The 26,744-nt window shown below is 38.9% G+C and overlaps 1 long non-coding RNA gene across 2 annotated transcripts in view; it reads right to left on the bottom strand.

Moving 5' to 3' along the window:
• The window catches only part of LOC129113580 (uncharacterized), a 52,085-nt gene extending 25,970 nt beyond the window's left edge, over nt 1–26,115 (bottom strand). For both annotated transcript variants that reach the window (XR_008532396.1, XR_008532397.1), the window contains exons 1-2: nt 26,064–26,115; nt 3,024–3,117 (exon numbers count right to left, since the gene is read on the bottom strand). This is a non-coding gene — a long non-coding RNA (uncharacterized LOC129113580). The remainder of the gene's footprint in view (nt 1–3,023; nt 3,118–26,063) is intronic.
• Nucleotides 26,116–26,744: the final 629 nt, after the last annotated feature.

Raw genomic sequence — 26,744 nt, 5'->3', positions numbered from 1 at the left:
AGCGAGAAAGCCTGATAATTATTCACTGACGATAAAGAAAACACGGTAGGGTCTAGCTGTATATCTACTGTAGCTGACTGCTCACTCTCTCGTACTGCAGAAGCTGCCCCGTACTAAGGGCCCCTGCTACATTCTGGCCCACAGAGCTCCTTACTCCACCTCCATCGAACTCGGTGGCCTTGGGACAGAGAGCGAAGAGTTTAAGTGGAAACAGTCTTTCATCATCACGCCACTCCATGCTCCACACATCTGCACACAGCAGCACACAGCACTACGGGGATACCGTCTCTCCCTAACAGGAATGCATCCACTGCCGTGTTTTATTTATTAGAATAATTAACACTAAACATACTTTAATGGCAGTTTAAGATGTTGCAGGAAAATCAGATTTTCACAACTGTGTTACTCAGGGAAATCAGGAAGAAAATCCTGCAGCAGTTGTATTAAAAAAAAATGCAATTGCTTAAGAATGATTTGATTTGTGTGTTACATTCAGTGGGAGCGTTTATAACTGAAATTCAAACATCTTAAACCACGAGATTAGAAAATAAAGCAAAAAATGTCTGGGAAGAGCAGCTAAAAGTCACATGGTCTGTGACAAATGTCAAGATATTCATTCGACTTTGCCTCTAATTAAGCAATAAATCGGGTTTTTTTTACATTGCTGTAAGGGGTCCTAGTTGAAATTAGGGATCGGTGGTTTTCTTGGTTTGAAGCAGTGAAAGTTGTGACTGACCTCTTTTGATCACAGCAGTTTTCTTTACCACATAGCTGCGCAGAGGAAATATATCGTTTTGGTTAAGTGAAACTGAACTTTGTACATAATTGGCTGGCAAGACCGTGTTCTTCCCCCTGCGGCTGTATGGTGTTTCCCTTCAGTGGCATCTCTTTCATTAGAGCGGCCCACAGACCTCGCTGCAGCAGCATGTTGGTGCATTTTCCCCAAACTCAAACACGTTTTCCCCTTTATCCCCTGCATCGTGATTGTTTACATATTTTCTTATTGACACAAAAAAAATTCATATGAGAGGAAATGTTTGCTATTTTCATGCTAGTTTGTGCAAGACATATTTTTAACTCTTCCTATGCCCTATAAAAATGTGAAAACACTGTATGAAACAAAATACATTGGAAAATGTTTTTTTCAAAGGCCCTATACAAACCACCTGATATAAAGACAATGTATTTACAACCAAGAGAAAAACTCAGAGCCCAGTCTCATATCACAAAAAAGTTGGTGTTTAGTAAAATAAGTCCACCAGGGTCCATAGTGTGTAGTGTTTCCTCAGGGAAAGCTAGGAGGCTGTACAGTTATCTCCTGTGGTGTCACTCTGAACTATACAACCTACTACCTCAACCTGAAGAACACTGGAGGAAACTGCAGGACTGTTGCTTTGTAGGGCGAAAAGGATCCAATCTGTCATGCTAAATGTTTTCTTACAGTATATTGTGATGCCCACTAAATCATGATAAAGATATAGTTATAGAGACATTTTAATGACAATCGTTAGCTGGAATTATCACATGGGAATGTCTGTTTCTTTCTAATCCATTGATAAAATATCTGACAAATACATTGTTGTTAAAAACATCCCGTAATATTGCTGTGAAGCAAGTCCTGTTCATTGATTTGTAGCACCTACCCATTGGCCTAATTCAGGATTATTTTTTAGTGTCATGTTATTTTCTCAGCCCTCCTACTTTGGGTGGGGTCACTGTGTGTACATGGGACACGTGGGGTAAGTTTAATAGAGAGTTTCGTGTTTGTGACAGGGTCACTGGTGTTCACTTGAGGGAACACAGGCAAGGAGAGCTTGGTGTTATAAATGACTTACTGCATATCCAAGACTGTAATTAAATCTGACAATTCTGATCTTTATGATTAACTGTTCAAAATCTGCTTTGAAGATAATTACATTGAGTTAGTTTGTTTTTCTTACAGACAGAGGGCAGGTGTTGTGTTTGCCATGAAGACACATACCTATAGATACGAGCTTGTGCAGCCAGTCACCACAAGTTCGGATCTACGGGTTTGTGGCAGCTGACATTATCCCTTCAAGAATAGATAATAACGACGAAAACCCACAAAACATAGAAAAAGCAAGTCATTTGCTGTTTGCTCATGTAAACTCCACTCATTCAACATACCACCCCACTCAGTGGGCGTTCAAGCAAAAGAACCACTATGAACTGCACAGTTTCTATCAAACCTCAGGGTTTAAATGTTGATGTCTTCCATTCTATGTTGGAGATTTACGAGTTTAATCTATTTTTACCTTTACAACATCTAAGGAATACATCCCTGTCTGAGTAAAATAAAATATTTTTGAAATGTTATATTTAATCAGACCTTTTAAATGTGGCTATAAAACATATTTCCTGTTTGTGAGCATTGGAATTAAAACCATGGTGCACTGAAAAGGCCAGAGCACATGACTGTGAGATGGACGTGATGTTTGTGTAACCTACTGATCACACTGAGGTCAACATTTGTTTTTTTCAAGTGTCCGACAAAATAATATAACGTGTGTTGTTTGAGATGTGGAAATAAAAAAAAAAAGGCAAATGCGAGCTAATTAATGATTTTTTAATTCAGAAAATATACTGTATTAAATGACATTTTAGGCTTTACGAGATTAAAATGAAATGCAGCAATATGAATAAAAGACCATTTGTATTCTTAGAAAAAGGACTAAATACATCTACAATCGCCAACAGACAACAAATTCTAAATCTCTCGGAAAATATTATAAAGCAAGTATTAAAAAAGATTTGCACTGGCACAGAATAAAAAATATTATGCGAGTTTTCATTTAAGTAGTTAATAAATACATATCGTGCAGCTATTTGACAAATAATGCATTTCCATTCTGTATAATAACACCTTGACCTTACTACCTGCAATGAACACCATAAAAACATGTACTGTGAACAAATCATCAGTTACACGTCGTATGTTCCGTATTAGAAACAACACTGAACCAAGCTAACAGAGAGAAAGGTATCATAAATTGCAAACATACCATTAGGGAACTGATGGTCAGACATCCTCTGGAATCAGATGGAGTCAGGCTCGAGGGGAAGTGAAGGCCAATGCTTAAGCATAAATCCAGAAACCTATAAAAACAGATATACAAATCATCAACAACTGACTTTGAACAGAACAGAAAGTCTAACGTTGACAGATAGGATACCTGTGCACACACATTCCTTAAACCAGACAATCACAAACACGTGGTAATCCGAGCATATCCTTAAAACACATAAGATGCTAAAACTACAAGCACTAAAACAACAGCGATTCAATAACAGTAGCATTAAAAAATAAATAAAAAAACCGCTAAATAACAAGCAAAAGTAAGAAGATAACATCCCCTTGTTCTGTCCCCGTTACGCCCTCCTAACCCGATGTCCAGTGCCCATTTTTCCGGGGGTACAAAAACCTCAAATCGCCTTTAAAAAAATGTACGGCAAGAGAGAAATGGCAAAAGGTTGAATGCGGTAAGATGTGGATGAGGAGGAGTGGCAGCGCAGGGCTGGCTACAGAGAAAGTGGAATTTGTGACCAAGCAAAGGAAAGGGTGGTGTTTTTTTTTTTTTTTTTTTTTGGTGCTTCATTCTGCTTGGCTTTTTTGGATCCCAGCAGGATCCTTGGCTGCAGCTCTGTCTCTTCTTAGCACTGCCAAAATTTGGACATATCCCTTTTGTCTTTAACTCTGTTGCATAAAATCAAATTGAGAGATGAGAGAAGATAAAACTTGAAAAAAAAAAAAGACAAGGGGAAAGGACCGGCCAACAAAACTAGAGCGCAAGTTTTTAAAAAGAAAAGGACACAGCATGAGTGAGAGTGCACAGCAGAGAGGAGAGAGGCTTAGCAGCTCAATGCAAGGGGAACAAAAATTCATTAAAAAAAAAAGTCAAGATGGAAGAAGGTTGATTCGCGTCAGGATTTTTTTTCTCTGCAAACATATTATCTCCCGAGTGCGAGCTGCAAAACGTGTCTTCTCTGCTGCTACAACACGGCAGCCTTTCCAAAGATATGCCACGTAGTGAGAGAGGGAGAGAGAAGGCGGCCACTTTTTTCCTCTCTCCAAAATGGCTGAGGGCCGGGAGAAAAGCAGCTATGAGCAACGAGGAAGAGTGGTGCTCCCCGTCCTGCTCAGGGGAGGGCTGGGCGATTCAGCGAGCATCTCTCCCTCGTTTCCCTCTCCTCACTCGTGCCCTTTGTCCCATTAGCCGTCTTTCAGACCGGACGAATGGCATACAGCTGTGTTGTCAGTCCATAAGAAACTCTACTCGGCCCACCGCGCAGGGGAAGGCTACGACTGTAAATAGTAAGGCTGATATGGCTCAGTGTGTGTCTCCTACATGCCCACATCCTGATGCTCCACACTGTTGTATGTGCTAATGTGTCGTCCTCCTGATGCTGTATGTTTTACGCTCTGATTTAATGTCTCCTGAATGTCCTTACAAGACAAGTAACTCTTTTTGTTGACTTTGTATTCTCTATTTTTTAAAAGAAAAAGCAATATTTACATCTAAATAATTGTTGAATTATGCTTTAATCTGCATCTGTCCATGGTTATTTTATTAATTGAATGCCAACATCATAATTCCAAACTTTTTTCAGTGTGTGTACCTTGGTTTTAAATACGTACATACGTGTGTGTGTGTGTGTGTGTGTGTGTGTGTATGTATGTATATATATATATATATATATATATATATATATATATATATTCAACAATCACAACAGTACGGTTAGTAGTTAAATGGCGACCCGCTGCAGTCAAAAGTATTATATCCTCATCTGTGCATTTTTACCGGAGTATCTCATGGTTCTATCTGCGAGCCCAATCTTTTCATTGTATCTTTTCTTGTGTTTTCCCTGAAAAGCTCTGCAGATTCCATCTAAAGCCAAAGACTGCATGTAGCTTAAAATGTAACCTTGTAAAAATGTAGAACACCTCAGAACATGCACTATTTCTAGGGACTGCATACTGCATTGTGTTCAGCTCTAATGCCACTAGATTATTCAACAAGAAGCAACAATAGGCTCAAAGAAAGCTGGCAACATTCAAAAGGGCTATGGATATTATTTTCTAAATTCCCTATTAAATAAAGAAATGATGCAACCTGGTATGATTATTTTTTATGAGCCCACGCAGTTTTTCCTATTTCCGTACATTTGATCCTGTTTTATACAGTACAGTTCTTGTTCCTGGTAGAGTATACAGACGTGGATTACCACTGTTTTTACACGAAACACTACTCATTTATAAAATATTTCCATCCTCCCCATCATAGGAATGAACCCACCAGTCAGTTAACCTGCACCAACATTGGAGGCATTATTTCAGATTTTGAAGAAGCTGTGCTCTTGTACAGTCAGACTGCATTCACAGAAGCAGCTGTCGCACTAAAGTGCCCTTAAGTAAGACATGATAGAACCCCATCTAACCCGGACTTATGACATCTGGAAGAACAATGAGCTAATTTATCTGCAATTTATAAACATTGACAAATTGCACAATAAGCCATACTGTATTTTAGAATACAAGAATCACCTTCACACATAGATTAGTTCATGTGTTCAGCGTGTTAGTTTCATGACATTAGGTACTAGCTTTGCCACAGCATGCCAATGGGCTGCTGTCTGCTCCATGGTCACCACTTGAATCTAAATGAACAGATTTGACTTTCAGGATATTGCCAAGAACCCTGTAACAGGGCCGCCACAGAAAAGGGCCTCTCCAAAACAGAAGGTTGAGGGAAACAGAGCGACCGACATGGGCATAACCCCAAACCTCTAACAAGGTAACCCCTTAAAGCCACTCTCAGAGCCTGGGAAAGTGGGGAAGAGAGAGTGGGCTGCCAACAATGGGAAATAATCTATAGCACATATTTTTAATATAATGTAATGTAAGTGCAGAGAAAATCGAGCAGCTTGATAAATATGGATTAATATTGTATTTGATTGTTTTAGTTACTGTTTTCTTAACTGTATGTGTTGTTATAATTGTCCATATTGGGCTGCAGCCATTGTCTCACATTAACCTGTATGAGTGCTGCACATGTACCAGGCTTTAAAAATGAATTCCTGTGAACAGAACATAAATTAAAAATGTATTTAGTGATTTATTAGTGTTTAAGAGAAAGATCTATTATTGTCTTAAAACATGTGCAGTTGCTAGCAAAGACATGACACGTTAACTCATCCCATCAGTATCGTGGAAACCTCTTTTCTTCAATATTGCCTTTAATTTAGCATCCGAGAGACGCCTTTCATTAAAAAAACGCCGCATAAAAAAAACCCTACCCACGACGCAAGTGACACGCTAGGAATTGCTTTTTAATAGTGCAGGATAACCTTATAAATAATGTCAATGATAAAGATACAACACTGTTGTATTTCTTGTTATTAAATGGTCTTAAAACATTGTTCAATATTATAAACGGAGTATCACAACAACAGCACGTCCAGGAAAATTTGACCTTGGTTGTCTTTCAGTAAGGTAGTCCCCATTTTCTGGTTTCACTCGGTGCCCATATGAGGGTCTGTGCTGTCCTTTAGAGAGACACATAACAGACTGCATAAATTGAATCTCGTCACCAGACTACATTATAAACTCAATTAAATAACTTAAAATGCCTTCATACTTCTGTACCACACAGTGCATTTATTACCCAAACCTTTTATAGCACTCAGGATTTCGATGCACTCACGTTTTTCACACTCTCAACCTGAAGAAGCAAAACTTTCATTTCATTTTCATATTTGGAATAAGATGTACAGTTGAACTTTAACAGTACCACCACTTCTTTTAAATCTTCAATATGGTAGTTAGTTAAAACCCATGGAGTTATCATTGAATATTAATGCACTAGTACTATTAAGTATATTAACTATAATATGTTTACATAATGTAATTGACTAAAACAAAAACTAGACACTGTATATTTTTTATATTCATATTTACATTTGGAAGAGTCCAGGAAAAGCAAGAACAATCCATTCCTCTTTCATTCATAATGTGTCAACTATTTGTTTTCAGGCTGTGATTCACAGATAAGTCAGTGAATTGTAGGAAGTTTCAACAAATACCTCTACATGTCGCCACTCATGCTAGTCATTGCTACCGAGCTATCCTGTAAATTTCCCCGCTGTGGGACTAATAAAGGATTATCTTATCTCATCTTAATTCTGTGCAGCTGTTGCTTTCCAAAGAACAAGCACATCCAGTAATGTTCCTCTTTCAGACGTGGTACCTGTTTATTGACATTTTAAAGATCACTACAATCCCTTTCTGAGTACATAAAAGCAAAGTGTAGCATCCAGGGGGCAGGCACTGAAAACGAATGTCAAAACATGAGATAACCGCCCACAGGCCAGCCTGTCTGTTGTATTATCTGAAGAGCTCACAAGTAACTTCAACATACAGTAACACCTCTGAAAACCACCAGTGCTGTGATTTCAGAATAAAGGACAGATGTAGGTAAAACCTGAAAAATGTATATATTAATAACATACATTCATGATAATGAGATAGACAAGATCAAGGTATCGGTGTGTATGTAAATCCGTTGGAAGCCATTGAAGCATTTTGTTTAACAAAAGGGATTTTTGTCTACCAAAATGTTGCTGCTCACTACAACCAAAAGCAGACATAAGGACAGTAGATGTCTCCATCTGTCTCCCAGAGACTTTGCTAAAGGAACAAAAAGAGAAGAAACGTGGAGTTCATAAAATAAGATTGGTTTCATAATGGTTACAGGTGTGCCTATGCAATCTACGGAGGAAGGGATGGGACAATAAATGGTTATATAGAACAAATTAGAATTCATTTCCATCAGTGGGTTAATTGTGAAGGTAGAGAAGTGAAAAATAGAGCCTGATTTAAATTCATGTTAGAAAGAACAGACTCACACAACATTGCTATTTTTTTATCCTTTATTCTTTTGATATATGATTACCTCTGTGTCCTATCTTTAACGCAATAAAAACATTTTTCCTTTAAAATGTAAGTAATTCCAGTACGTTTAAGTAACATTTTAAGAGTTTTAAGCATATTTTGATGATAATCTGGATAATATCATGAATCAAAATTATTTGGGCCAGGATAGTCATGAAAAAGTAATGATGAAAGTAAGTATAATTAGTTGTAAATGTAACCAAAGATCCTGCATACTGGATTAATCTCAATGTGTACTCAGTGACTTGCTTTGTTTATTCTCTCCCTGGTTTATATTCCCCAACGTGTGTTGTATTTAAAGATATCTAATCATTGAACTTGACTGCGGTGTATATTTCATCTGTCTGTGAAGGCCTTTGTGTAGATCTTATCCCCATGTTCAGCCCAGTGCAACACAATGAATGTTTAAAGCCTACACTGTATAGTACAATCAGACAAGAGAGCTTGATAAAGCATCAGTGGGAGACACCAGACAACAGCAGTATTTATTACTGTACATTTTTATTCACGCTTACATCTCTGCTTCTTGATGTTTCAATCCATTTTTTATCTTTTTCCCCCTTTCATCTCACCAATCTCTTGCAGTTGCTTATCCCTCACTGTTCCCTCCTCTCACTTCCCCCATCAAGTATTCTGCTCACGCACAACTGCGGCACCCTTTCTCCAGTCCTCCCCATTAATCCCCACCACAGACATCTTGGCCCACTGTCTCGTCTCCCTCTCAACGTGCACTCAAAACTCTCAAAGTCTGGGGCCATTTCAGCAGGGAGTGCCTGACTATTTTTCACAGGCCATGAGGCCCGAACATACATTTTACTGTAGAGACAGACTAGTAGTACATCACGCTCTCCCTCCCCTTCTAAATACCACTAAATAGAAAAACCTGAGACGGCATTCTGGTCAAAGCAAAGGTTATATCAGGATAAAGAGCACTCCAATCCTTACTCAAACAACGCACGCACAGTATATAACCTGTAAGTTCATCCACGCCTAACATTTACTTTCACCGTTGCAGGAAAAGCTGCACAAAACAAACTGATGGTCTGGCCGGCCTGTGATGTGTGGCCGGCTCTGCCCTGTTTCAACCAGGTTTGACCAGTTTCTAAAGACAGTGAAGATGCTGGCTTTGAGTCAGAAAACAACAAACTCGGTGCCATTGTTGATACAAATTTACCCTGCGCTTCTCTGCTTATTTGACATGCTTTTGATTATAACTGCTTTTCTTTCCTAATGTTTAGTTTTCCTCCATAATGTTTGATTTAAATGCTGATTGTAGGTTGACTGTATTATTGTGAAACAAAAGAACCAAGAGCCACAATTATCAACGAGTTGCATTATCCACATCTATTAATCTAACTAAAACCATCTAAATAAACATTTAAGTTAGCCTTAGGTTTTCCTCTTGACACACATTAATTAAAAAGTTTTTCTAACTTTTGAAATGTGATACTTTCTTTTCAACATGCCTATCATTTTATATATTAAGTATTAATAGAACATTTTAAGTATTACTAATCAAGGTTTGATTGTAATGCAGCTGTTTGACAACATACCAGTACATTTTATTCATCAGACAGACAAAGTACAAAGTAAAACTATCCATTATGGGTGGCACACTGCTTCAGGGGATTATGTGTGGAAAGAGTTGAGAAAGGAGCGAGCACAATGACATAGCAGGGGCAAGACGGAGAAAAAGATCTAATTACTGTATTAATTACTTAATTTCTATTCATCTGCAGGATCCACTGGCTTGTACTAATCACTTTAAGAATGCAGCCAAATGCTCAATATTAACACATCTTCCATGACAGGAGGAAGAGTGTGGGTCTAGGAGGGGATGAAGGAATGAGACTTACAGGCAAATTAAAGCCACTAATGCCATGGGACTCGCAAAACAGGCAGCTCAACTTGTACATCAAGGAATAAACTCAGGGAGGTCACATTTTTTTACTTTCCTTGCGAAACGCACTTGTTCTTTACTTAAATGCTGGCAGTGCAAAATAGCCAAATGCAGATGGACAGAAACTGTATTTCCAGATATTTCGCCGCACAAAACTCGTGGGTGGATCGTGAGTTTACCCCCTCCATCTTCCTTCTCTGAAATGAGGGCTCAAGTTAAATTGTACAGCACTGCTTTGAAATAGCCCACAGTGCCTCATCAGCCACCCTCCTCTCTTGCCATTTCTTTCTCTCCCTCACCCTCCACTCCTGCCATTTCAGGCCCTTATTTCCCTGCCCTCCTTCCCCTCCCTCCTCTCATTCATTCAGTTTAATTTTGAACTCTGCACTGGTAGACAGGCAGAGAGGGTAGCTCCATGGTTACCTGGCACCCGGCCATCTCATTACACTGCCAATTGATTCTGGCCTGCCGCCATGTCCGCTGCGTACCTCCCCCCCCGCCCTCCACCATCTCTGCACCCCAGACTGTCTGCAGCAAAGGAGATTTCAGAACACACAGGAAGGAACGAGGCAAACAGCTTCACTTACGTGCATCGAACTTAGCTCTCATGCACGCACTGCTGTTCACGTTTGGAGCACAAAAAAATACTCACTCAAATAAATAGTACTAGGAGAGTTTTGTTCAATACTAAAAATATGCACTATATTTATACTCTTATAACCCTAGCCTCCCATACAAGTCAATAAAGATACATAAGCACAATTATAGCTAAAGGTAAAGATGAAAACATTCCAACAATTATCATTTCTACACTAATTGTCACTGTTCTATTAAATACGTGTCTGGAGATTAAAATATGGATCCTATAAAGATTAATAATTGACTCTATAAATGTTCTAAAAAATCATCTCAATGCTAGTGGATTTGGATAACAATGTGTTTTTCAAGGATGAAGACATTAGTTGTGAGCGAGTAGAAACCAATCTAATTTGCCAAAAATAAAACAACGGCTCCACTGACACCACAAATTATGATACTATGTTGTCATAACTTAACAAAATATGAAAAAAGTACAAAAATAATTCAAAAGTAAAGGTAAACAAATGTTGAAAATGGGTGAGGAAACTTATGTTTTTGGCTATGTACTATATTACTTATTTGCTGTAGACATATAAGAAAAGAAAAAAAACGTTTAACTGGTTTGATAAAAAATATGATATCATAATGAGGGCTGGGCCATAATAAAGTATGATCATTAATCTTTTTAATGGCACCACATTGTGATGAAATCATATATCAAGGTATCCTGATACACAATTATGTTGTCTAAATCGATAATACCAACGCATATACTAAATTTCTCAGAAAATCGGAATAGATAAGCATTCGGCTAATGGAAATACACAAGTTCAGTTAAATCAAACTATTGTCTTGATCTGATTACTCCGCATTTGTGTACATGCATCCAATCATCAGTGTTTAGCTCGAAATACTTTTCTATATTATTTCATTTGAAACTGTCAAGTATTCAATCCACACAGGAGTATGCAAAAATAACATTTAGGATATGGGTATTTCATAAAGATGCATCATTTATTCAGTTTTCCAGATAACATGATAAATCATGATATATATCAATATCAAGATATGAAATTATTTATATTGGGATAGAACATTTTGTTCATATCTCACAGCCCTATTAGGGCCGTGGTTGCACTGCTCTCTCGCCTTTACAATAACCAATTAAGCAAGAACAACTGTGATATTAAGTGTTCAAAAGGAAAATAATAAAAGGGAAAAACACACATATATATATATATATATAATTAATTTTTCTTAATATTCAGAAACCCATGGTTGTTTTATTTCTATAGTTATTCTTGGCATTTTATTGGCATTTAATCTAAATTTTAATCATGTTTCTTGGTTAATGACAAACCTGCTTCACAAAGTCCTGATTTGATACAAGAGAGACTTACTAATCTTCCACAAAATCACATCTGGAATCAGAAGGCCAATGGTGCGTTGAAAGGTCAAACAGAGTGACCATGCTCCCTTGAAGTATCTCTAAGGTTTTGTCTGTCTCGGTGAAAGAATTTTGACATTTGTGGAAGTTCTCACCCAACAACGCCACATACTGTTGTTACTGCCTTTTAAATAGCTTCCCTTTAAGGCTAAATTGAGCAAAATAATTACAAAATTTGGCTTTAGACACTGAGGCTCACATTTCATAGCAGTTTTAGACTACAGTCATCATTGGGGGATCCTAAAAAACTTTTGTGTAGCTTGGAGTTGAAGAAGTCAAGATCGATGTCTAATGACTCATCTTCCCCTGTGTGACTTAGTCAGAGGCAGTGAGTGTTTGGGCGGGTTCACTGCGGAGACTTCATCTTACACAGCATCTGTCTGCTGTAGGTGGGACTCAGACAGTCGTCGATCGCCACTCCTTCTGCCACTGCTGGCAGATGCTGGGGTCGTGGCCTCTTGGTCACCAGTGATTTGAGAGGATCAGGAGTCAAGCCATATGACAGTGTGTCTACTGTGCCTTCATTATCCCCATATAAAATGGCCATTCATTCATGATACAGTTAATAGTGTAAAAGGCGGACCATGACCTGTAATGGTTCATCTGCAGTCCAACAATGGCTGATAAGGGATTTGTGGTTTCAAATATTCCTCAATTTACAAGATGCATCTCTAAATATGGGTATAGCTATGCGATGTCTTACACCAGCGGTCCCCAACCACCAGGCCATTTGGTACTGGGCCGAACAGAGAGAATAAATAACTTATAATATTTCCATTTTATTGATTATCAGAGTCTGAAAGATGTTTTATTTTGAAAAATGACCAGATTCTCTTCCAATTACATCCGCCTGTGCCTCTCGACACATGTCAAGACGCTTGTCTCGGTCACCTGATACGTTACCTCAAAATCAAGCCCACAAGCTAGCAAAAATGACTCGGTCGTATCATTTTATTTCGTCGTGTTTATCCACCACACCTTGAAGGCCGGTCCGTGAAAATATTATCTTACATGAAACCGGTCGCAAAAAAGATTGGGGACCACTGTCTTACACTACTTACACCAACTCACATCCAACTCACCATTCGCTCATTTAAACCACTGCTTCTATTACTGAACTGCTCAATATAGGATTTTATAATCACCATACAACTCAAAGCTCACAGTTTGGTTCTCCCCCATTCAATCCCCTTTCTGCTTAGTTTACTGATGAAATCAGAGTCCAAATAAACTCTATATTATATAATTAAATTAAATCCCCGTCATGTGAGTTGTCAGACTGAGATATGTATATAATGAAGAATGAATGATATAGATTTATCAAGTCAATGAAGCACAACTGTACAGGGAAGATCCTTTAAATAGGCTGACCTATCTCATGGTATTCACACAACTATCAAAACAAAAACAAAAAGAGTATAAAATACCATGCTAAGTAATTTTGTACCGACTGAACCTTTTTAAATAGCTATGCTGCAATTCTGAGAATAACCCGGTTTCATTCATCCAAGCATTAGCAAACAAAAAGTAGGTTAAATCTATTCAGAGCAAGACTTGGAGTGCAACCTGAAATATCTGCAATTTAAACCTAATCAAAAGGTACTCCTCTCTTCATTTTAGTAAGTACACGACTCACACCATTAATTTGAGATTCAGCCTTGAGAAATGATGGAATGTTGAATGAGTGATGTATAACTAAAGTGTCAGGATTTTTTTCCTTACAAGCAATGTGAACATGGATCCTCACTGTTATTAAATATGGCCATATCAGCCAAAGAAACATATTTATTTACTGTCTATTGCACCACCTTGCACCGCTTGTGCCTCTACTTATTTAGATTTAGAAGTTTTGCTAAAAGCACCCACATTACATTATTACATCCCACATTACTTTCATAGCTTTAGATGGCAAACATTCACACAGATTCTAAAGCCACATGACTAAGCTGCTGAATACTACCTTTTACTTTTACACAATTTCTTAACATGGCCTTGAAACATAAAACTGGTATCGCATTTCACAATGCCGACCAGTAGTTTAACTTCAGTAGGGACGTAATATGTCTGCTTCAGGACAAGGCCATCAATTTCAACCTAGCAGGTGCCTGCCATCCAAGCATGCATCCATCCACCAACGGGTGGCATCCATCCAAAAACAGACAGGTGTCCCATGTAAGGGAGCACAGTATCCTTAGAGTTCTATAGGAGTTAAAATACTGTAGTTTAGAAATGTATCTAGATTAAAAGTACTACAATATGTTCATTATATTTCTAAAATGGAACATCAAAGAAAAAAAATCCATCATTTCCTCTGCTTGGTATTGTTTCTGCTCAAAATATGATCTGCCAAAGTTTTTAAAAGTACAAAACTCAATACAAAATTCAATTCACCTACTGACTCGCCCGTGAATCACTGAGGCTAAACAAAAAACATTTTCTAAAGGTAATAATTACATGACAATGTACTTTACAAAGTATCACAAATGGTTTTGAATTAGTGAAAATATTTCAGAATTCTGTATGTCACTACTCTAAACTAAGAAGAAAGAAAAACATTCTGATATCTAATGACCTCCGGTATCAATGAATGACAGCAGCCTCTGAATTACTAAGAAGACTACTTGATGTACTATCTGGACAGGAACTAGTCTCTTTATTGATCTGCCGCTGTTATTCAAACACGAGGAATTTTGATTACCTGCATAGCTGACTGTTAGTGTGTAAAGGCACATGGAGCAAAATATGAGATTACTATAACGGTTGCCAAATCACCAAAGCTGTATGTCAATATAGCCCAAATAATAACATGAAAAGATGCTCATCTTTAGAATCAGAATCAGAATCAGAAGCTGTTTATTGCCAATTACATTACACATGCAAGGAATTTGGCTCGGTGATTGATTGGTGATTAATTAGAGTATGTAGATTGTTTTTGTTAATTACTTTTGTAAATGCCTTGTGTCTATCGTTGTACTTAATGCTGAGTAGCTACAACACCTACATCTGGGTCATTTATATATATATATATATATATATATATATATATATATATATATATATATATATATATATATACAGTACCAGTCAAAAGTTTGGACACACCTTCTCATTCAATGGTTTTTATATATATTATTTTTTATTTTTTTCTACATTTTAGATTAATATTGAAGACATCCAAACTATGAAGGAACACATATGGAATTATGTGGTAAACAAACAAATGCGCAACAAACCAGAATATGTTTTATATTTTAGATTCTTCAAAGTAGTTGAATGAGAAGGTGTGTCCACACTTTTGACTGGTACTGTATATATATGAATAACATATGCAGTAGAGACCATTAATATTAGACTTGTAATGACTGTAATAAGGAAAGTCAGTGAGGGGATTTTCCAGTGCTAATCTGTCTCTCTGTAAAAACTAAGGGTTAGATATGGGCCTCCCCATTTCGGGGCCCCTTTCCTGTACATGCACGCGGGTTGTTTAAGGACACAGTGAACCAGGCTACCCGATCTAGGGATAGGGGCCACGCAGGGGGAACAGTGACAGGACGGCCAAGTGGAAGAAACTCATGGAATCCTAGGAGCTCAAGCTGCTGGCTTAATGCTGGAGGGAGTAAAGAGCGCTGGAAGAGAGAGACGGGATTGGTTGATGTGAAAAGAGAGGGAGGAGCCTGTTTCCCAGGAGGAGACTGGGATAGTTTTATGGAGTCCGCTAGTGCAAACATAAAAAAAAAAAGAATAAAGGTGGTGTTGAGTGCAGGGAGTGCAGGGAGTGCAAGTGTCTCTCAGTGTGACGACTTAGACAAAGTACAGATGAGAGGCCCTATAAAGCATCTCTGTTATAACCAGCCAGATAACAACCCATGAGTCTGGAGTTTGTGACGTAAATTTGGAAAGACAAGGTCTTGCTTCATTGGCTTAAAACATGTTTTTACAGATTTAAAAAATACAAATAGAAAATTGCATCGAAGCGGAGCAGGTTTGGGTTGATCCAGTTTTAAATGACAGCCCATCACACCTGCACTCTCGGATGAATGGGAGCTGACACTCAGACCTTCTCCCATTGCCCTCTCCCGCCCCTTCTCGGTTTTCTCTCCCCTTGTTACCTTGTCTCCCCCTCTCCTGCGTTCCTCTCCTTCTGTTGCTCCCCTTTTCTGTGTGAGTGTGTCTGGGTCCTGCTGGAGAGGCTTTGTCTGTGAACACTGGAGCCCGGACCGGCCCACGGGGGCCAGATCCATGAATACCCACACTGTGAGAGCCACTCTTTCTCTTCACACCACTTTCTCTACTGGAATGCCTGAGCAGTGAGGTAAGAAACGCACGCACGCACCGCCATTTGCACACACACACAGACACACACACAGACACACACACACACACACACACACACACACACACACACACACACACACACACACAAGCATACAGTACGAACTCACGCACACACATATTCTCACTTTCTCTGCCTTGCACACATGCACACACTTTACACACAAACTGAGTGAGTCATGCGGTGATGAAAAGCCAGTGTTTTGTGTGTGAACCCTCTCACCCTGGACTCACATCCTGAGAGCCTTTCTCCTCCATCAGTCCCTGCCAAGCTCTCCCTCTAATTAAAGACCACTGGGTCCAATAGCATTGGCCCAGCTCTCCGCAGACCATGCCCCATCCCCGGCTCGCCGAGGTCCTGAGCAGAGTAGAATCTATGTGGAATGTGAATGACTGTGGTGATTAACAACTTCTCAAGGTTTCTAATTCCACAGTTAATGGTGTGCTTGGCCGCAAGACACATGCCAGCTTTACAGAGAGGCTGGCCTAATAGATAGACTTCAGCTGACAAGGGATATAGTCTACAGAAGCATCACAATAGACGCTCAAGTTGTGTGATGCCTCTGTTTTTAAATTAAAAAGATTACTGTACTGTGCAGAGTGATACAAATCTTATTCTGGAAACCCATATAAAAAGAAGAACAAATGTGATTCTGACAATTTGAATTCGACTTTGTGCCTGCACCTGTATGCAATGACAGATAAGATGTAATATATTCAATTCGGCAAGACTTTGGGCTCTTTGTGTCAGCTATGTCAGTTACTGACGCACAAAACAAAGACTGACTTAAAGGTGCAGGTCATCCAGAAGACGGTGCAGTTTGCGCCATTTGCCCGTGATTATTGCTGCAGGACCTCAGCAGGCGGAGCAGCCAACAAGCCAAGCATGTGAGGGAGAGGCCGTTCCATCTGTGTGCAAAGTACGCTTCAACTGTGATTGAATTGGGATTGGTGTTCACGCACTATTTTAGGGGGGCATATTTCTGCCACAACTTGATTTGCATATACGTCTCAGTGAATCAACCAGAGAGCTTGTGCAACTGAGCCTCAAACTATTGAGGGCAATTTGGGCGACTACTGAACATGAACTAATGAAACAAAGATAACAAATTAACTATATTCAACACCATAATTATCCATTCTAGTTGCAATATAGTAGTATGGGATTACATTGAATCACACTGTGAAAATTATAAAGTAACTGAGAGAGACTTTATGGTTACAGGTAAAAAGCCTGAGCAACAAACAACACTGCTGTATTGTGAAACCAATAAAGAAGAGCAATAAGCTGCTATTTTTCTAATGGTCACATGATGCTGCAACAAGAAAACTCAGACTTTTTAAAAAAAATACAAAAAGCAAAATTTTATAACAAATAGTCTTATCAAATGTTAAATACTAAATAGAATTTAGAGTTTTTTGCTGGATTGGTATCAGCTATATGAAGCCTGATATATTACTGAACCTGTTGGTTTGTTGGTTCATGCAGGAGAAGAACAGAAGTTTATTGAATCATGTCTGATCCCATCGCAACAGGTGAACAGGAACTCTCTTATCATATTGTATTAATAAACAGTAAATAATCCTATTAAACACTATGCAATATATTAAAGTCAGCAAAAATAAAAGCTAACCAGGGCTGGGCTTTAGAGAGACTTGAATGATGGACCTTGCAGCCTCTCACAGTCAGTCGTGGTAGTTTATTCTCGCTCCTCACAGCAGGCTGCCACCCCTTTGCCCATATTTGGATTGTGGGTGATGTCACAGACACTGCATCCTTGTAACGTCTGCAGTCTGCGGTAGCGCCCTTCTCCTCTAACAAGTTACTCTTTTACATTTTGGACATCACTCCCTGGAAGCTGCGTCACCGAGTTGTTTTATTAAACAACCAGCTGAGGACCAAACATTACACAGACATTACCAGACTGTTACACATGTCTGCTGTCGAGGTGGAATAGGACAGCCAATGCTCTGAATCTACGAGACGGCAGTAATTAGTCTGTAAGAATGAGATTCGCAGTCAGTGCAGTCTAGTGCAGTCAAACAAGTGGCAATTAACTTTATCAATTAGCCTTTCTCAGGCAATAAAAGTTCACTGACTGAAAGCTAAACTGCTCAAGATGTGACTTGAGCTACCTCCATACCTGCAAAATATCAGTGGCAGATTCAGAATCATCCTTTACTAGCATTGATTATTAATAAGATCAATCGCATTTGCTTTTATAAAATCGGAAAAATTCATAAATATCTGAGCTTCTGATTCTCACAAAGGTGCAGTCAAGGACATTATCCCCTTAATCTATACCCATTATCAAGAAGACGCAGTAATTGAAGCAGAGGAAAAGAGGATAATCAAGCTTTGACTTAATTCAGACGGGGTCAATAGGGCTGCAACTCCAAAGGAAAATCTCCCCTTACATTTTGTCAGTGTATTTTATCTTATATGACCTAATGACAGGTGTGCTTGTGTGTGTGTGTGTGTGTGAGAGAGAGAGAGAGAGAGAGAGAGAGAGAGAGAGAGAGAGAGAGAGAGAGAGAGAGAGAGAGAGAGAGAGAGAGAGAGAGCTTGTATGCTAAGAGACGCATTGACGATGATTGGTCAGATTGACGACGCCTGCGGGTGACTTTTGCTCCCAAGTGACAGTTAACTACATGCCGAGCCAAAACGGCGTCTACGACAAATGTCATCTTCCTCTCTTTCCAACCAGCCACACTTGTGTGTGTCCCATCAGTGATTAGTGAAATGTACTCTCTTCAGCATTGTCTTTGTCTTTCTGGAGCATGTAGAGGTTTGCTGCCAGGTATATTAATTTAGTTTTCTCTTGTTTATTTACTTGAGTTGGGAAAGTTAAGTCATTTGGTTTAATTGATCTTCTTTTGTTTGATTTTGTTTGTTTATATGTGTTACCTTGCCAGTTTGATATTTTTTGGCTCTTGTGTTGGCCCTGACTTCCCTGAAGCCAATCCTGGCTCCACATTTTTTAACACATTATAAATAATCAATAACATCTTTATTCTCTGCAATCTGTCCCTGTGGCTGTTTGGGATTTGAGGAAGATGGGTCTCATATTGCTGCTCCACCACCTCTAACATCAGCCAGCATCTCTTTTGTCTTTTATAATTGCAATTCTTGACAAGTAGTTGATTTTTCCCCCTTTTGTTGACTGTTTTCTTTGATGTGTGTGGAAATGATGGAGTTCTTAATGTTTTTTATAGTAATTCATTGGTTCATTTGCTTTTGTAATGTTTTCAAACATTGGATAAGGAGATTTTGATTTATAATTGGTTTAACAAAGCTAAGGGGCAAATTTTGTTTAGCTCAAAGCAGACTCCAATATTTCACAAGAACACAAACTGCAGAATCTGCAGTTTGTGAAAGTTATCCTGAAAAGTTTTTGACAGTTAAAAAAAGACTACTGCAAATAAACAAGATATACTGTTGACTACAAACTTGAAAATAACTCGGCACTAACTTACAGTAACTGACGTATTCCACCAAGGTTTTAGAATGTGTCTGTAAAAACACGAGCTCTAACGGGTAACAGCTCTTGTTATTTAATGAGGACTAGACACATGGTCAGTCTCTAAAGGAAGCTGCAACTTCATCACTGAAATCATAACAAAATGTTAAACAAATAATAATAATAACCACAAAAACAGTCAAAGAATAAGTATTAAGTAGTACTAGTAACACTTTCTAGTATTAAGAAACATTAATATATGTAAGTACTAAGCTTCCCTTTTTAGCTGCAGAAATTTTACAATCCTCATTTTCCCCTTAAGATACAAGCTTCTGAATACATACAATTCAGTGTTTTATTGAAATACGAAAGTATATGAGTAGTATATTACAGTTTAATTATAGCTTTACTTTTTTAACAACAAGTAATATTTCTATCAACTTATCAAACAGAAAACAAAGAACAACTGTATAACTATTATAGCATGTGACTGCTGTCGAAATTCAGGGCTGTTAATATGTTTATTTAATTCTACATATACATAATGTAGTGGAATTATTTCCCTTAATTTGCATTTGCCCTTAAAAAGAGAACAATTAGTGTCTCAGTATTCTTCTTCAACTGTGGGTCATTAGTTCAGATGACTCAACACTGCATGTCTCTCCATAGAACAACTGCTTTTGTTTCAAAAGCAATAAATCAAAACACTTTGTTGGGTGTGTCTTTCCTATTCCACTTGAGACATAGGATTCACAATAGTGGAAAGCCGTTATGAGCAAGTTAAAATCCTCAATTTTTGCAATCAAGTAACTCGAGTGTGTGCGTGTCCAAGGCACTGGGGTGTGTAGACATCGCTGTGGTTTCCTGTACTATTGTGTCTGTGTTTGTCTAGTGACTCATTTGCACTTTCACTTGTGGTGACCACATGAAACACATTGGTCATTCAAGCACATTTCCAGTAGCAAAACCTGAATCATTTCCTCGATCACACGCACACACACGCCAAATCGGGAACTATCAAACGTACATCTCGTTGTCGTATTCTTGTGCAGTGGTGAGGGTGTGAGATCCACAGATCCGCCCATGAATACAGTGTACTGTGTCAAGCTCCTCAGCCTTTCCAGTGCAAGCAGACACTCCCACAAACACAAACACACACACACTTGACAGAAAACACACTCACACACATTACGTTGTGAGCCAGTAACTATAGCTGTGAGGTTGCCAGGAGGGACGGATACAGACAGTGGGCAGAGAGACTATGGTCTGCAGTGTCTCTCCTCAGCTCCAACACATCAACCAATCACATTCCTGAAACCTTCATTACACACTGACCTGCATTATGACGCAGTCAGTCTCAGCCGCAGAGCAAGCAGTATTTAAAAAAAAAAAAAAAATCAAGAGTCATCTGAATTTTTCATCAGTAGCTCAACACTGATATGGGGTTTTCATAAACTTCTTGAAACAAAGACATTCAATTAGGATTTCACAGAACTGTAATTCAGCCTTTAATGTCCAGAAAAAACCCATAGTTTAAGCAACATGATTATTAATTTCAAATCAGAATAACACAGATCAGTTAAATACAATTTAAGATTATCATGGTGACCAAAATCTGAGACAATATCTAGTTTTACATCCTAATACTGATCTCATTTTGATGGATCTCCACTACAATGGTTTCAGTTTGCTTTGTTTCAGACCACTGACTTGATGTCGACATCTCCAATCATGTCAGTGATTCAAATAGTGAGGTGAAATGTAATGCTCTGATTATCAGGCTATGTTTCAGTGGCTTCTCAGTTTAACTTTGTTCAGAGGGAATATGTGGCTGGTTTCCTTCTTTGTCTTTTTTCAGGTCAGTTGAGGGGGGGGATGAGAATTCAGAAACATTCCTGTCATGCCCAGTAAAAAAAAAAAAAAAAAGTAAGAATCTCAGTTATGTGACTTCCATCCCCTGCAGCCATTTTGATTGACAAATAACATAATATTACAGAATCCAACCCCGACAGACAAAAGTATCATGATGCATATTTCAAAGGCTGAAGGTCATTTGCCAACTAACGCCCAAAATTGAATGACATCCCTGTATTGTAAAACCATAGACATATGTTTTGTTGTTTTTAAATGCGTACAGTCTATATATACAAGTAGTCGACTAATTTTCTTCTCATGTCTTAAAACGTTAACACATAATGGAAGAGAGACTGCATTATAATGTTTTGTACGCCCCACCATATGAAACTCACAATGTTTTTTAACTGTGAGATATAAAGGAAATCATTATGAAGCAGTTGAATAGTCTTGTTTTTACTAAAATAAAAAATAATCCTTAATGGCAAAAAAAAAAAATAGAAGGTATTACTTTTCATACTATGATACAAAAAGTGGATAAAAACCTTATATACAGTTGATAAAATAAGGTCTGTGAAATGGTTTTGCAAACGTACATAACTGTGAAGAATGATGAACTCCTGTGGCTTGGCATGGACAGAAATGACAATATTTACAGGGAGATATGGATTTTTCTACAATGTGAATCAACCAGTCTGTGTTTTCGTCATTTTTTTGCCTTTATATAATATTTTGCATGGTTTTACTAATAGCTTTACCTCAAAACAAGTGTGTAATCGGCTCAAAAACATGCTTCACAACGGACTTACTTTCCGTTTGAACTTCTTCAAACATGAATGAGTTTATTAGTCCACTCTTATTGCAAAATACCAGTCCAGGCCTTCCATTGAATCCTACCTCAAAGAAACTGGCTCACATGGCCCTCAACATAACTATACAACAACCCAGTGAGACTACAAAGAGGTTGAGGAATACTTAACCATGATGCATACCAACCGGCTTCTTCTGTTCTGAGCTGAATACTTGACATAATCATTTATTGTAAACACTAGAAAGCTCTCACAGGGAACATATAATGCTGCATAATTCAATTGTTATATTTTAAATTAGAGGAAATGTTTAGCAATGTTTAATATCTGTGGGTGAGGATGGATGAAGATTTGCATCAAATAGATATTGTGTGACAATCATCAATACATCTGCCAGACTTTTTCATTAGTAGTTCATAACAAAATAGTGAAAATGTTGAAAAAGGACATTTCATCCAATGTTAAGAAATTCATAAAAAAAAAAACATAACCTGCACCCTAATCCGGACCCTTAACAAAACAAATGACTTGGTTTTTTTTTTTATTGACAGCTGGACTTCACCCCAAAATCTTTTGAAATCTTTTACCAAGTTTTGGAAATATCTAAAACAAACGGGAACAAATATATCTCCCTGCCAGCGGTAACAATTAAGTTTGTTAATGATGTCAAACTGCTATTTCTATGTCAACATAATTGTTTCGACATCACATGATTGTGGTAGTAATCTGAGCACCCTATTTTAAAACATTAAAGGGCGAATTCAAAAAAGGATTGTGCTCCTTTACTATTTGTACATATTAAAATGAGGCTATATGCGTGATGAAAAATCTTTCCTTTCTATGCAAATGAGCCTCATTGCAAAAACTGTCCAATTTACAAAGATCAGCGTCACTATCCACATGTAGTTACAGTGACGTCGTCAGAGAGAGAGTGGTAACTGAAGCACATTCATAAGGAGTCTCACCAAAATACAATTTCATCTCTGTAATGTTTAAATTCCTTGCCTGAAGTTTTGTGAAATACCTCTGCACCTTGTCGGTCAGGACCTTTCTTTTTTCGTCTGCCAGTTTACTGCCTACTGTGTTCTTGATGCAATAAAGGGGCCATTTAAACTCAATATCATAACCACAATATCTTTTGTGAATCCAACCTTGAGACGAGACAGATAGTGGTTGTAGGTGATGCAAGGTGCTATCAGTGGCCAAATCCATTGTCTGGGAATTTGCCTGTGAGTAGCTTTAGAAATTCAGTATTTCATTATTCCTAAGCATATTTCTCAGATAGACACCAAAGTTCCAGTATCCACTCAGATAATCGAATCTATGGGGTTATGCGTGTTGAAAATATGACAAATTGTCCTTCAAATTCGTCCACCCACAGACAGGTAGAAACAATGATACAGCAGAATATTCTATTGTACGAACCATGCGTAATGTTAGTGAAACATGAACTTGTCCTTTTGTTTTTTGTTATTGTATGAAGTCAACACCAACAAAGAAAAAATCGCTCAAACACAACTGCAAACAAGCATCGCAGGTAAAACCTTTAGACAACCACACAGAAATAACGGCTCCGCCCTGTACAGTAAAGTGCACACTGACAGAGAAGTCCTCTACCGGAGGCCACTGCTGTAGTCAGCCGTTCGGACAGTACTGCCACGCTGTGTCAGAGGTAATAGGCTTTTTTTCTGAATGACTTGACAGACACTGAAGCTGACGAGCCCCATCCCGGGTTCAGACTTTGAGTGTCTGAGGTTTGAGTGCAGTAGAGTAACAACAAGGCTCTCCACATGAGGCCACGAGAATACGTACCTAATGAGGAATATGGAGGTTTATGGCTCAATTGTACAGCAAGAAGACATCTACCCCCTTTCACGATATCCCCGACAAAGCTGTCTTTCTCTCCTCAATGAAAGGCGGTGATTGCTGTACCATTGACCTTGTAAGAATGAATGGCTCTCATACATGTCTATTATGCTAACCATAATCGTATGATTCTGTTTCAGATCAAGGTGAGGGGCAATCCAAAGTCGAAATTCAAATGAGATTGAAATTAGAAAGTGTATGAGAGAGGGATAGAATACCTGGTATTCAGACAGAGAACAAAAAACCCCTCCTGTATTTGTCTAACTTCTGGGTTTTTTCAACAGTGAACAGAAGAATATATGATTTCAAAGCAACAGGGTGAGCCATCCAATTAGCTATTGTTTTCAAGAGTAATAGTGTGATCAGGAGGTGGTAGGTGAAATGCTGCTGATTATAACAGTGTGTCTTTTTGAGACACAGACATAGTATAGAAGACTGAATGTAAACTTAACACGTCTGAAGATAAATAAATCAAATCTGGTATTAACCATCAATAATTCAATCACATCTAATAATCCAAATGATATGCATCAGTTGATAGCAGCATACCATTCTTATTATTATTATTAATTCATTATTGTATTGCAATTTTGTCATGTCGGTCATATACAGAAAGCTGTGACTTGTGCAGAAGTACAGCACAGACAAGATGCCCCCTTTGAATAAATTATCACTGTATTTACTCTTCTCTTTTTTTCATTTTATTACTACTGCTGCTTTCTTTGCTGCAGTGCTCTGTGATTGGTTGAAAACATGTGTCAAGTCACTTGAATGCTGTCAGGATAAGGAGTGTTATTGGCTGGTGCTCCAACCCCACTCCACCCCCGCCAACCACCCACCTCCCAAAGCGGCGGCGTAGATGAGTGGGCAAGCAGATGTGTGCATCAGGTGGGGCTGCACTCCAAAAGAGGAGGAGGAGGAGGAGGAGGAGGAGGAGGAGGAGGAGGAGGAGGAGGCACACTCTGGGCCATCCCAGGTAACAGAGCACCAGCACAGGCTGCTTTTCACCACCCCTTGATATATTTTCATTCACAGAGGGACGACTGCAGGGATGCAGTGGAGGGATAATGCACTTGTGCCTGGTTCTCGCAGCGCTGTATTTAACCAGAGTAATACATTTAACAGTATCAAGTGAATTCATCCCAGAAAGTCGCATACAAATGGTGAAACTAGGTCATTTGAGGATAAAGTATTTAAGGAAAAAATGGATTTCTAAAAAAAGCTGATCATTTGGGCTTACATGGAGGGTTATTTGCCTTATGATGATCACTGACTAGGGGTCGTACCACTACATAATAGGACAAGAGACATGTCAACTGAAATCTATAATCCACTTTTATCATCTAAGTCAAAGTCATGGCCTCTCTCAAGTCCCATTCAACCCTCGCTGACTGTACAGACCACTGACAAGCTCCAAGCTCACTTCAGGGCAGCATATCAAAGCTCAACAGTATTGGCCAAGCTGACTGGCATCACACAAAGACCTCACAATGACACTGTGGTTAATAAAAAAAAAAAAAAAAAGAATGAGGTCAAGTCGGTGCTTTGCGTCACTCCATGTGATACTCTGCCATACACCATTAACACAAATAGCACCAACAACACACAGACGAAACAAAAACACACCGACAGATCTCACTCACACAGAGTAGGACTAAGGTGAAGTGGCCATCAACAGTGTGCCGCGTTGTCACATCACACCAAACTTGGCAGATAGGGATGGTGAAATGGCAGTGGGGATTATTCTGTGGTGTCGATGCTCGTATTGTATTGTGAGTAGAGCCCACAGCTGTGGATTTGACCTCCACCTGCAGGCTAGCCCAGGAAGTGAGACTCAACTTACCGGTGGGAACATGGTTTCTGCTTTCCATCCAGTCCAAGTTCACACAGCCACCTACGGAAGAGAAGAGAAACCAGGATGAATAGGTGATATGTACATGTATAGCAAGTGGTGTCCAAATCATTGCCTAACAACAACAACGATGTGATGTCTGACGTTTTCTGACGTTTCGATCTTGTGCTGTTGAGCACAAGATCGAAAGCAGGAGTGGCAGCAAGGGTGGCTGTTTTGCAGATTTAGGTCAGGATTTGGCTCGGAGTGTTATGTAACCTGGTATATGGGCCAGAATAACAGTATTACATATGAGATTGCAGTTCAAATTGGAGTCACAGTGGTGAAAGGCAGGCTGATGCAGACTGTGGCAGTGTCTGTGTTTTCAGGCTGTGGCGTTGTGCTCGAAACAGACAGACAAGCCCAAGAGAGCAGTCTGAGTCTTTTTCTTCTTGCCTCGTTTGATTCCTCCTACCCCATCAGCTTGTGTTCTCCCCTTTTCTCACCCACGCTCTGCTATTCTGTTTCTTACATTTTGTTTCTCCTATTCCCCGATGTCGCCACATTGTCACACTTTTATGCTTCCACTTCCCCATTTAGTATCGCTGTGACAGACTGCCAGACATACAGATGAGCCAGACAGTCAGTCAGTCAGTCAGTCAGTCAGTCAGTCAGTCAGACTCAGTTCATCTC

This window comes from Anoplopoma fimbria, chromosome 24 (genome assembly GCF_027596085.1).
Source record: "Anoplopoma fimbria isolate UVic2021 breed Golden Eagle Sablefish chromosome 24, Afim_UVic_2022, whole genome shotgun sequence".
In the NCBI taxonomy this organism is placed as follows: domain Eukaryota; kingdom Metazoa; phylum Chordata; class Actinopteri; order Perciformes; family Anoplopomatidae; genus Anoplopoma; species Anoplopoma fimbria.
This window is presented reverse-complemented; position numbering and strand designations above follow the sequence as displayed.